The sequence below is a fragment of the Bos grunniens genome, chromosome 1 (assembly GCF_055505025.1).
Source record: "Bos grunniens cultivar Pamir isolate PY7600 chromosome 1, Bosgru_T2T1.0, whole genome shotgun sequence".
Classification (NCBI taxonomy): domain Eukaryota; kingdom Metazoa; phylum Chordata; class Mammalia; order Artiodactyla; family Bovidae; genus Bos; species Bos grunniens.
The window spans coordinates 31778982-31788068 of record NC_141165.1 but is presented as its reverse complement, the minus strand read 5'-3'; the positions used below and the strand labels follow the sequence as shown (position 1 = coordinate 31788068).

At 42.6% G+C, this 9087-nt stretch overlaps 1 long non-coding RNA gene across 1 annotated transcript; it reads left to right on the top strand.

The window, feature by feature from the left end:
- Positions 1–2468: 2468 nt before the first annotated feature.
- On the top strand, positions 2469–7670 carry LOC147379240 (uncharacterized). The gene is made up of 3 exons (XR_015158002.1): positions 2469–2804; positions 4443–4562; positions 7440–7670. It is a non-coding gene; the product is annotated as an uncharacterized LOC147379240 (long non-coding RNA).
- Positions 7671–9087: the final 1417 nt, after the last annotated feature.

The window sequence follows — 9087 nt, the reverse complement described above, 5'->3', positions numbered from 1 at the left end:
TTTAGCCTTATATCTTTTTTTAAAATATTTATTTATTTATTTTTGGCTGTGCTGGGTTTCTCTCGTTGTGGTTCGTGGGGGCTACTCTTCATAGTGGTGCGTGCGCTCCTTGCGGCGGTGGCTCCTCGCAGCGGTGGCTTCTCTTGCTGTGGAGCACAGGCTCTAGGCCCATGGGCTTCAGTAGTTGCAGCATGTGGGCCCTAGAGCACAGGCTTCGATAACTGTGGCACATGGGGTTAGTTGCTCCTTAGCATGTGGGATCTTCCCGGATCAGGGATTGAACTCACGTCCCCTACATTGGCAGGTGGATTCTTATCCACAGCGCCACCAGGGAAGTCCTGGAATTGACAGCTTTTAACTTTCCCTTTCCCTCTTCCCCTTCTGCCCCACATCTGGAAAAGCTGAAAAGAAATCCCAGATGTTCCCTCCAAGGACTTTCAAGTCACTCAAGCTTCTGCCAGCACATGGGAACCCAGTTCTATCCCCAAATGGCTACAAAAACCACAACCAGTCTCCCATTCCTCAGCTCTCAGGCTATTTTTGGAACCACCCAGGACTGACGCTGCTCTCCCCGGAGTGCCTCATTATGTGACTAGCAAAGTTTTTCGTCCCCTCTTGAGATGTGGCTTAATCAGTCTCAACATTTGAACCAAATTTAGTACTGAAGTGTATCCATTTCTACAGGGTGGTCACAGCAGATGGCTTCCAAGACCTTTGTTCTAAAACAACACTTCCAGGAGAAAAGAAAAGTTGTCTGCATGTGGAAATTAACAGTTTCTAGTGACCTTGAAAAATAAAAAGATGAAATCAACTTTAATAATACAGTCTACTTAATCCAATATAGCCAAAGTATTAGCATTTTCAACACATAATCAACAAAAAAGTATTAAGGAGATATTTTAGCATTATTTATTTTCATATAGAAGTTTCCAGCCTCTGGTGACTTTTTCGTGCTACTGCACATCATCATTTGTACCAGCCACACTTCAAGTGCTCAAAATTCACAGTCTTGGCTACAGTTTTGGACGGTACAGTTCTAAGAGATCCTAATGAACCATTGTTGTTAATAAAAGTGTTACTATATTCATCAAAACTAAGATGCCACAATTATGAAATATGTTCATATTCATGTCATATAAAATTGTAATTATAAGGCCATAAATTGTCAAATGAATTCAAAATTCGGAGATATTAAAAAGTGTACCTTAGATATTTAAAGTGTACCTCCAAATTGATTTAAAAATATATATTAAATGTATATACATAATACATATATATATAATATGCATAGTATACTCATATACTATACGTATTATATATATATACCTTAGAAGGGATTAAAATATATATTTAACATATATACATTATATATATTACGTGTATATAATGTGTGTGGTGAGTATATATATATATATATATATATATATACACACACATATATGGTTGGTCAAAAGTTTCATTAGGATTTTTCCTTAAGATCTTATAGAAAAACCCAAAAAAACTTTTTGGCCAACTCTATGTATACTAGTTTTCCATAAAAGGCCAGACATCTGGGTAAGCTGTGAGGTGAGAAAATCAGTGTCTTTGGTGTTCTTACCCATTTCTACCAGATTCTCTCTCTCCCCTTTGACCCTCTCCACTTAGTTCCTGCCAATCCTTGCTTTAATTATCATTTAGTGATGAGTGAGCACTCACTGATAAGGACTCTTTGTATTACAGAAATCCTTGATATGGCACTTATATTTTCAGAGAGGACATTTTATTGAGCCCTGTGCCATGCAATGAGCTCATTTAATCCTTCCAGCAACCCTGATTTAAGCATTATTTTCATTTCCATGGGGGGGGGGATGGGGAAGAGCAGACTCAGGGACCCAAGATCAAACAGTATCTAGATGGCAAGTTTGGCTTCAAACCTAGGTGTATCTAACAGCTCAGGTATTTTCTCTGTAACCAAAAAAGGTGACTCAGACAGTAAAGAATCCACCTTCAATGCATGAGACCTGGGTTCAATCCTTGGGTTAGAAAGATCCTCTGGAGGAGGAAATGGCAACCCACTCCAGTAGTCTTGCCTGGGAAATCCCATGGACAGAGGAACTTAGAGGGCTACAGTCCATGGGGTCACAAAAGAGTCAGACACAAGTTAGTGACTAAACAACCACCACCAGGATGACAAGTAGGGTCCCAGAAGGCAACACTCCTTCCTAATAAGACCTCCTTATCCCTTCACAGATGCCTGAGGCTGGCACTGTTGACGGCCTCTCAATCACAAACCCCATCAGATGTCAGCTCTGGCCCCAGCATTTGGCCACCTGTGGTGATTCAGCAGGTTTCCTCTGCAAGTCTGCAAGAAGCATTGAAACCAAAAATTCCTCTTTAAAAATAATGCACTATCCTGAGCACCACGGAAATGCCTCAGTGAGCAAATGCAAATGCACACACATAAAGAAAGGACTGAACTGTGCATTTCTGGACGTGAGACTACACAGTTGAGTGGCCATGGCCCATCACTCAGGACACAGGGTCTACACAGCTGCCGTTCTCAGGAGTCCGTCGGTCACAGCTGGGTAGATGTGACTTGTTTTTCTTTTCTATACTTGACAGCAGCATCCCAAAGACCTCAGTCAGGACTGAAGGGCTACCTGGCAAGCCAGCCGGATTGAATTCCAACCCAGCTCAGCCAGCTGAAATGTGAGAAGTGGGTATTCTTCGGGATAACCAGGATCAAGGCAGCACATGGCATAAACAATGCTTTGAAACACACAAGCAAAGAACTCGTCAACCAAGGCTCTCAGCTGAAGGTGTGGGTAGGTATCAAAACTGCTCATCATTCTTACAGATAATTTAGAAAGGTACAGAAAGAATGACTATTATGTTTTGCAATGTCTGGGGTTTCTGATGTGACCATGGGAATGTGTGGAGTAGTGGGGTGGAGGGGAATCAGCATAATTATCTGAAGTTTTTTTCAGTCAAATAATCTGGTTCCTGGGTGGGAATGACTTAAAGGCTGAGCTCAGCTGGGATGGTTAACCAAAATGCCTATGCATAGCCCCACAGAGTGACTTGGGTTTCCTCACAGCATGGTGGGCTCATAATAGCTGGACTTCTTTCATTGGGCTCCCAACGTAAATGTTTCAATGAACAGGGGGGAAGCTGTATCACCTTTTATGAATCAGCCTAGGAAGCCATCTAGCACAATTTCCACAATAGTCTATGGGTTGAATCAGTCATAAGCCCACCCAGACTCAAGGAGAGATTAAAAAAACTCTCTCTCTCAATGGAAGGAGTATCAGAAAAAAAAAAAAAAAAAAAGACCAATTTTTTAAAGCCAGTACTGTTAGCAAAAAAAAAAAAAAGCAGGGACAAGTAACAGTAACAACCTTCGGATCAGAAATGAATTTCATTTTCAAAAAACAATCCCAGAATAACTGCAATTTTAGAAAACTAACAACATTTTGCAAACCTTGCTAGAGTGGATTTTCTTTTCAGCCTTGAGGTTGCAAGACAGACCACCTACCCACTGACTTCATCTATAATTTAGCAGTCAGGCAAGTACTTTTCAAAACATATGAAGAACACATTCTCTACTCCCTAGGAGTTGAAAAGTTTAATGAGAAAAAATGAGCTGGTTTACAGATTCTTTTCTTTAGCCTTTTCCATTGGTTGGAAGTTCTGCATGCTTCCTAGCTAGTTCTGCCACTCATGTAAAATGAGCCCAAGTTCATTTTACTGTGTTTGCTCTAGCTTAGCCACCTGTAAAATGGAGCTAGCCATCCCTGGAGAGTGGGTTCTTGTGGCTCCTTTTCTCTATTTACAACAGACTGTCAGGTCCGTGGAGACTGTGCTGTTTAAATGCAAAATGTTGCGACTATCATTTCATTACTTGAAAAACTAAATAGCACAAGGATGCTTCTGTTGCCACGTTGCTAGGTAACCAACAGATCTCCCTGTCCGCACTTAAATGTCGAGACTCACTGCAGTTTTGCACCAGGGCAGCCCTTCTCAAGCTGAGATGAAGGTGAGAGAGAGAGGTGGCTGACCTAGAGTCAAATTGCTATGGACATCACTGGGAAGAGAGGGGATTTAGCTCCCAAGTACCGTGGCAGGCTCCACTTGATCTTTGAATCTCACAACTCAGCTCATAGTATCAATGCTAGAGATGGGCTCAACAACAAGACAGGCTTAGTGCTGACAAAGTTGAGATTGCTTCTCTGAAGGAGCCAAGCCCACATCCACTTCATTTTCTGGAGAGTAAGGGTTGTGATAATCAAATTAAGAAGCAGACAATAATACCTGGAATGTCTTTCATATACTCAAGGCATGGCATTGCCTATCTGACACATGTGACCACATTTTTTAAAGGGAGGAGAAAACAATCATATGCTATTAATTGTTGTTTAGTCACTACATCATGTCTGATTCTTTTCCAACCCCATGGACTGTAGCCCACCAGGCTCCTCTGTGCATGGGACTTCTCAAGCAAGAATACTGGAGTGGGTTGCCCTTTTCTTCTCCAGGGGATCTTCCTGACCCAGGGATCGAACGCAAATCTCCTGCATTGGCAGGTGAGTTCTTTACCACTGAGCCATCAAGAAAGCCCATTAATTCTATTTATATGAGCCATTAAAATATTCTTTCTGGGGCTGAGTAATCTTCTATTGGCAGTCCCAAGGCAGATGCTATTGGAAATGCCTAAAGGAAGATAATTTCTCCCAGATATGACATTTAGACACAATGACAAGTAACCACACACACACACACACACACAGAAGGAGTTCTCGCCCAGCATAACTCCAGGTAAATGCTATTTACTGAATATACTCTATGGCTAAAGAAAACTTTCCAGAAGCTTTACCCTGGTGAGTCTTTGTCTCTTTAATAACAATTTAAATCTGGCAGCAGCACCCCCCACTCTCAAAAACCCAGGGATATTTTCTCCCTGGCCATGCAACCGTGAAGAGTAATTTTAGAAAAGTCTGAAATGATCTCATCAATGGGGATGTGATATTCAGTATTCATCTGAAATCCTCTACCCATCTGTTTCCTTCTAGAGCAACATGGGAGAAAAAAACAAGGAAACCAATAAAGTTGTTACAAATGAATAGGGGAAGGAGGGAAGGACAGAGGAGGGGAGTGAGAAAGTAAAATGGAGACAGATGGAAATCAAGCTGTTGTAGAATTCTGCTGGGGCAAGGCAGAGATGGGAGTGGCGATGATTCTTCCTCAGAAAACCAAGAAGTTCGCTAATCTGTCACCAAGGATGCACTGGGCACTTGTTCCAGGTACTGGGGAGCCACAGCAGAGCCCTGGCAGGGAGGTACAGTCAGGACAGGAAAACCAGTAAGCACGCAAGTCAGTGCATACTTACAGACGGCATGGGAGCCAGGAAGGAAACCCCCAGGATGCCCTGAGCAAATACAGCTGAGAGAACTGATTTAGACCTGCAAGAAGTGGAAGACCAACCTCAGTTGGTGACATTTGCTCTTGAGAAACACTGGGAGCCTGTGGAAGGCAGTCAGGAAAGAGGCGGAGCTCTCAGGCTGCTCAGCATCAGGACCAGACCTCAAAGGCAACCGGAAGCGAAAGCGGAGCTGGTCTACTGCTCTCACTCTATCTGGACCAGGAAATTCACAGGAGCTGCAACCTGTGGGCTGGCTCTGCACTCCCCCACCCCCATCCTTTCCCAGGGCTCCCAGGGAAAAGAAACCTTCTGTTTGCAGAAACTCCCTCTTTCTTCCATCTAGAATGAAGTCAAAGAAATGTGTCTGTTTGCCTTTCTAATTTGACATATTATCCTCTCTTTTACTCCTTGTCACTTTTCATAGCATTTTCATCATTCTTTCATGCACATGAATCCCCCTCCCCTTAGTGCGTAATTAAAAGCTTCCCCAGAATCCAGTTGTAAAGAAGGCTTCACAGTAAGCTGTTTTGCACAATGAAATGGGACAGGATCTCGGTGTGTACAGACGGGGTGAATTTATTCTTTTAAAAAACAGAACAAAGGAAAAGAAAAGGAAGGTTCTGGAGTTGGGAGAAAGCATTTATTTCTCTTGATGTTGAAAGAGTCCCTTAAGAGGACTCCGAGAAACCTCAAACAGGACTACATCAATTAGCTGCAAATTAAGTCAAAATGATATAAACTTTGTGGGAAAGATTTAACAGTGTATCTTAATCCCTTGAATCATTTTTCTTAATGCAGCATGGCCACAACTTCCAGATGCTGGTAGCCTGGACAGAGACGAGAGGCAACATGCACAAGGACTGGCAGCGTTTATTCAGTCACAGCTGCCATCCTGCAATAAACATTCTATATGCAAATTGCCTCAAGTGACTCTCCAGAAATTGACTAGTTTCTTATGATGTAGCTTAGCACCAAAAGAAATTGAAAACATTTTTATGGCTTATGTCCATAATACATTCCTTCAGTATGTGCTGTGTTTTTATCTGCCAATATATTAAACTCTTCTCCTGCTTGCTTAGGCATCACCAGTTCATTTTTTTGTGTGATAATGGGGAAAAAAAAAAAAAAAAACAGCTTGCCAAAATATCCATCTAAATGAGAGCTATTAATGGCCATCACCAAACTGCGGTCAAGCTTCCTTTGTTCTTGAAACTGAATTGCTTTCAAAAGCAATAAGAAAAGTTGTGCAGATTCAAACCATTTATGACGTAGAAATTAAGCCCCATTTTTCCAGGGATGAAAGGTCTTGAGTGGACCCAATGCTTTGCTCTGAGTTATTTTGTCCTGGCCATAAAGCTTTGGTCACTTCTTTGCAACAGAATTTCCATCGAAGCTTTATAATCCAATTAATGAGATCAAGCAAAGCCACTGTCCTTCGTGTTTTCTTTTTAATGGTGAAGTGAAGATGATTGTGTTTTTGTTTTGTGAGTTCCAAGGGGGTATTAAATGCTTGGTCATGCTCTTAGAAGCCTCATTTTCCTTCTAATCCTGTTGCTCTTAAGAAAAGTTTGGCAGGGACCTTCAAAGCAGCTCCATTTCTTTTGTTTCGCTTCCCTGGAGCTTTGCAAAATGGTAACAGTGCCCACGGCTCCATGCCTCCAACATGAGGCCCACCTCCTCCCACTGAAAGCTCACATCTCACCCCTGCTTCAGAACGGCAACAATGGCATGATGGGGTGGTTTTAAATTTGTCTTTATCACAGCACTGAGCGCTAGAAAAGGTAAGAAATGAAACTAATTCCATAGTGCGCACAGTTCTTCTGTTTCTTACTGACTTTCATCTAAGGAGCAGTAGGTGGATGCGTTCAATCACAGTTCTGTGCGTGCCCGTGGACGCCAGTGCTGGGAGCTAGAGTTAACATTCTCTTCCTGGAAGGGACCACTTGCTGTACAAATTTTGCAACACGATTCATGCAGTTATGCACTGCTGTTGCTGGAGAGGTCTTAGAGAAGTCTTCATCAAATCTTCCTCACTTTACAGGTGAAAACACTGAGACCTAAAAATGCTCATCATTCAAGTTCATACGGTCAATTGGTGACAGAGCTGGAGCAAGGATCCATTTCCTGATTGCTGGTTCAGGACTGCTTGGGTCGAATCACACTTCTGCATGATTTTATAGGTTTTTCAAAGATATTATGTTGTAGATATTTTACTGAATATATAGCAAGTTAGCTATTTGAGTACACAGGAAAATAAACCATGTTGGAAAAAGAAGCCTAGATAGTGAAAGATGCTATATATGTGTGCTCAATCACTTTCAGTCACGTCCGACTCTTCGTGACCCTATGGACTGTAACCTGCCAGGCTCCTCTGTCCTTGGAATTCTCCAGGCAAGAATACTGGAGTGGGTTGCCACGCCCTTCTCCAGGGGATCTTCCTAACCCAAGGATCCAACCGGTGCCTCCTGCATTGCAGACAGATTCTTTAACCACTGAGCCACCTGGGAAGCCTGAAAAGATGCTACTTGTCTTGAAATTAATTTGCAGGCTTAATATATTGGGGCTTAGAAGTGTGCAGGCTTCAGCAGTTGCAGCACATGGGTTCAACAGTTGTGCCTTCTGGGCTCTAGAGCACAGGCTCAATACTTGCGGCACATGGGCTTAGCTGCTCCATGATCAGGGATCAAACTCGTATCTCCTGCATTTGCAGGCACATTCTTAACCACTGAGCTACCAGGGAAGCCATGGAGAGAATTCTTAATCCATAAAAGTCACATATAATAAAAGAGAGACATATCAACAGAAAAATGGCAAAAAGACATGAGCAAGAAAAATTACAAAAGAAGACGTGCAAATAGGATAGATAGACAAATATTTAGTTTCAATATCAATAACCTCAGATAATATCCATATCTCCATAGCAATAACCTCAGATATGCAGATGACACCACCCTTCCAGCAGGAAGTGAAGAGGAACTGAAGAGCCTCTAGATGAAAGTGAAAAAGGAGAGTGAAAAAGCTGGCTTAAAACTCTACATTCAAAAAATTAAGAGCATAGCATCCAGTCCCATCACTTCATAGCAAATGGATGGGGAAACAGTGGAAACAGTGACAGACTTTATGCAGATGGTGACTGCAGCCATGAAATTAAAAGACACTTACTCCTTGGAAACGGAGAAGGCAATGGCAACCCACTCCAGTACTCTTACCTGGAAAATCCCATGGGCAGAGGAGCCTGGTAGGCTGCAGTCCACAGGGTCGAAAAGAGTCGGACAGGACTGAGCGACTTCACTTTCACTTTTCACTTTCATGCATTGGAGAAGGAGATGGCAACCCACTCCAGTGTTCTTGCCTGGAGAATCCAGGGACGGGGGAGCCTGGTGGGCTGCCGTCTATGGGGTCGCACAGAGTCGGACACAACTGAAGTAACTTAGCAGCAGCAGCAGCACTCCTTGGAAGAAAAGTTATGACCAATCTAGACAGCATATTAAAAAGCAGAGACATTACTTTGCTGACAAAAGTCCGTCTAGTCAAAGCTATAGGTTTTCCAGTAGTCATGTATGGATATGAGAGTTGGACCATAAAGAAAGCTGAGTGCGGAAGAACTGATGCTTTTGAATTGTGGTGTTGGAGAAGACTCTGTTGAGAGTCCCTTGGACTGCAAGGAGATCAAACCATTTCAATCCTAG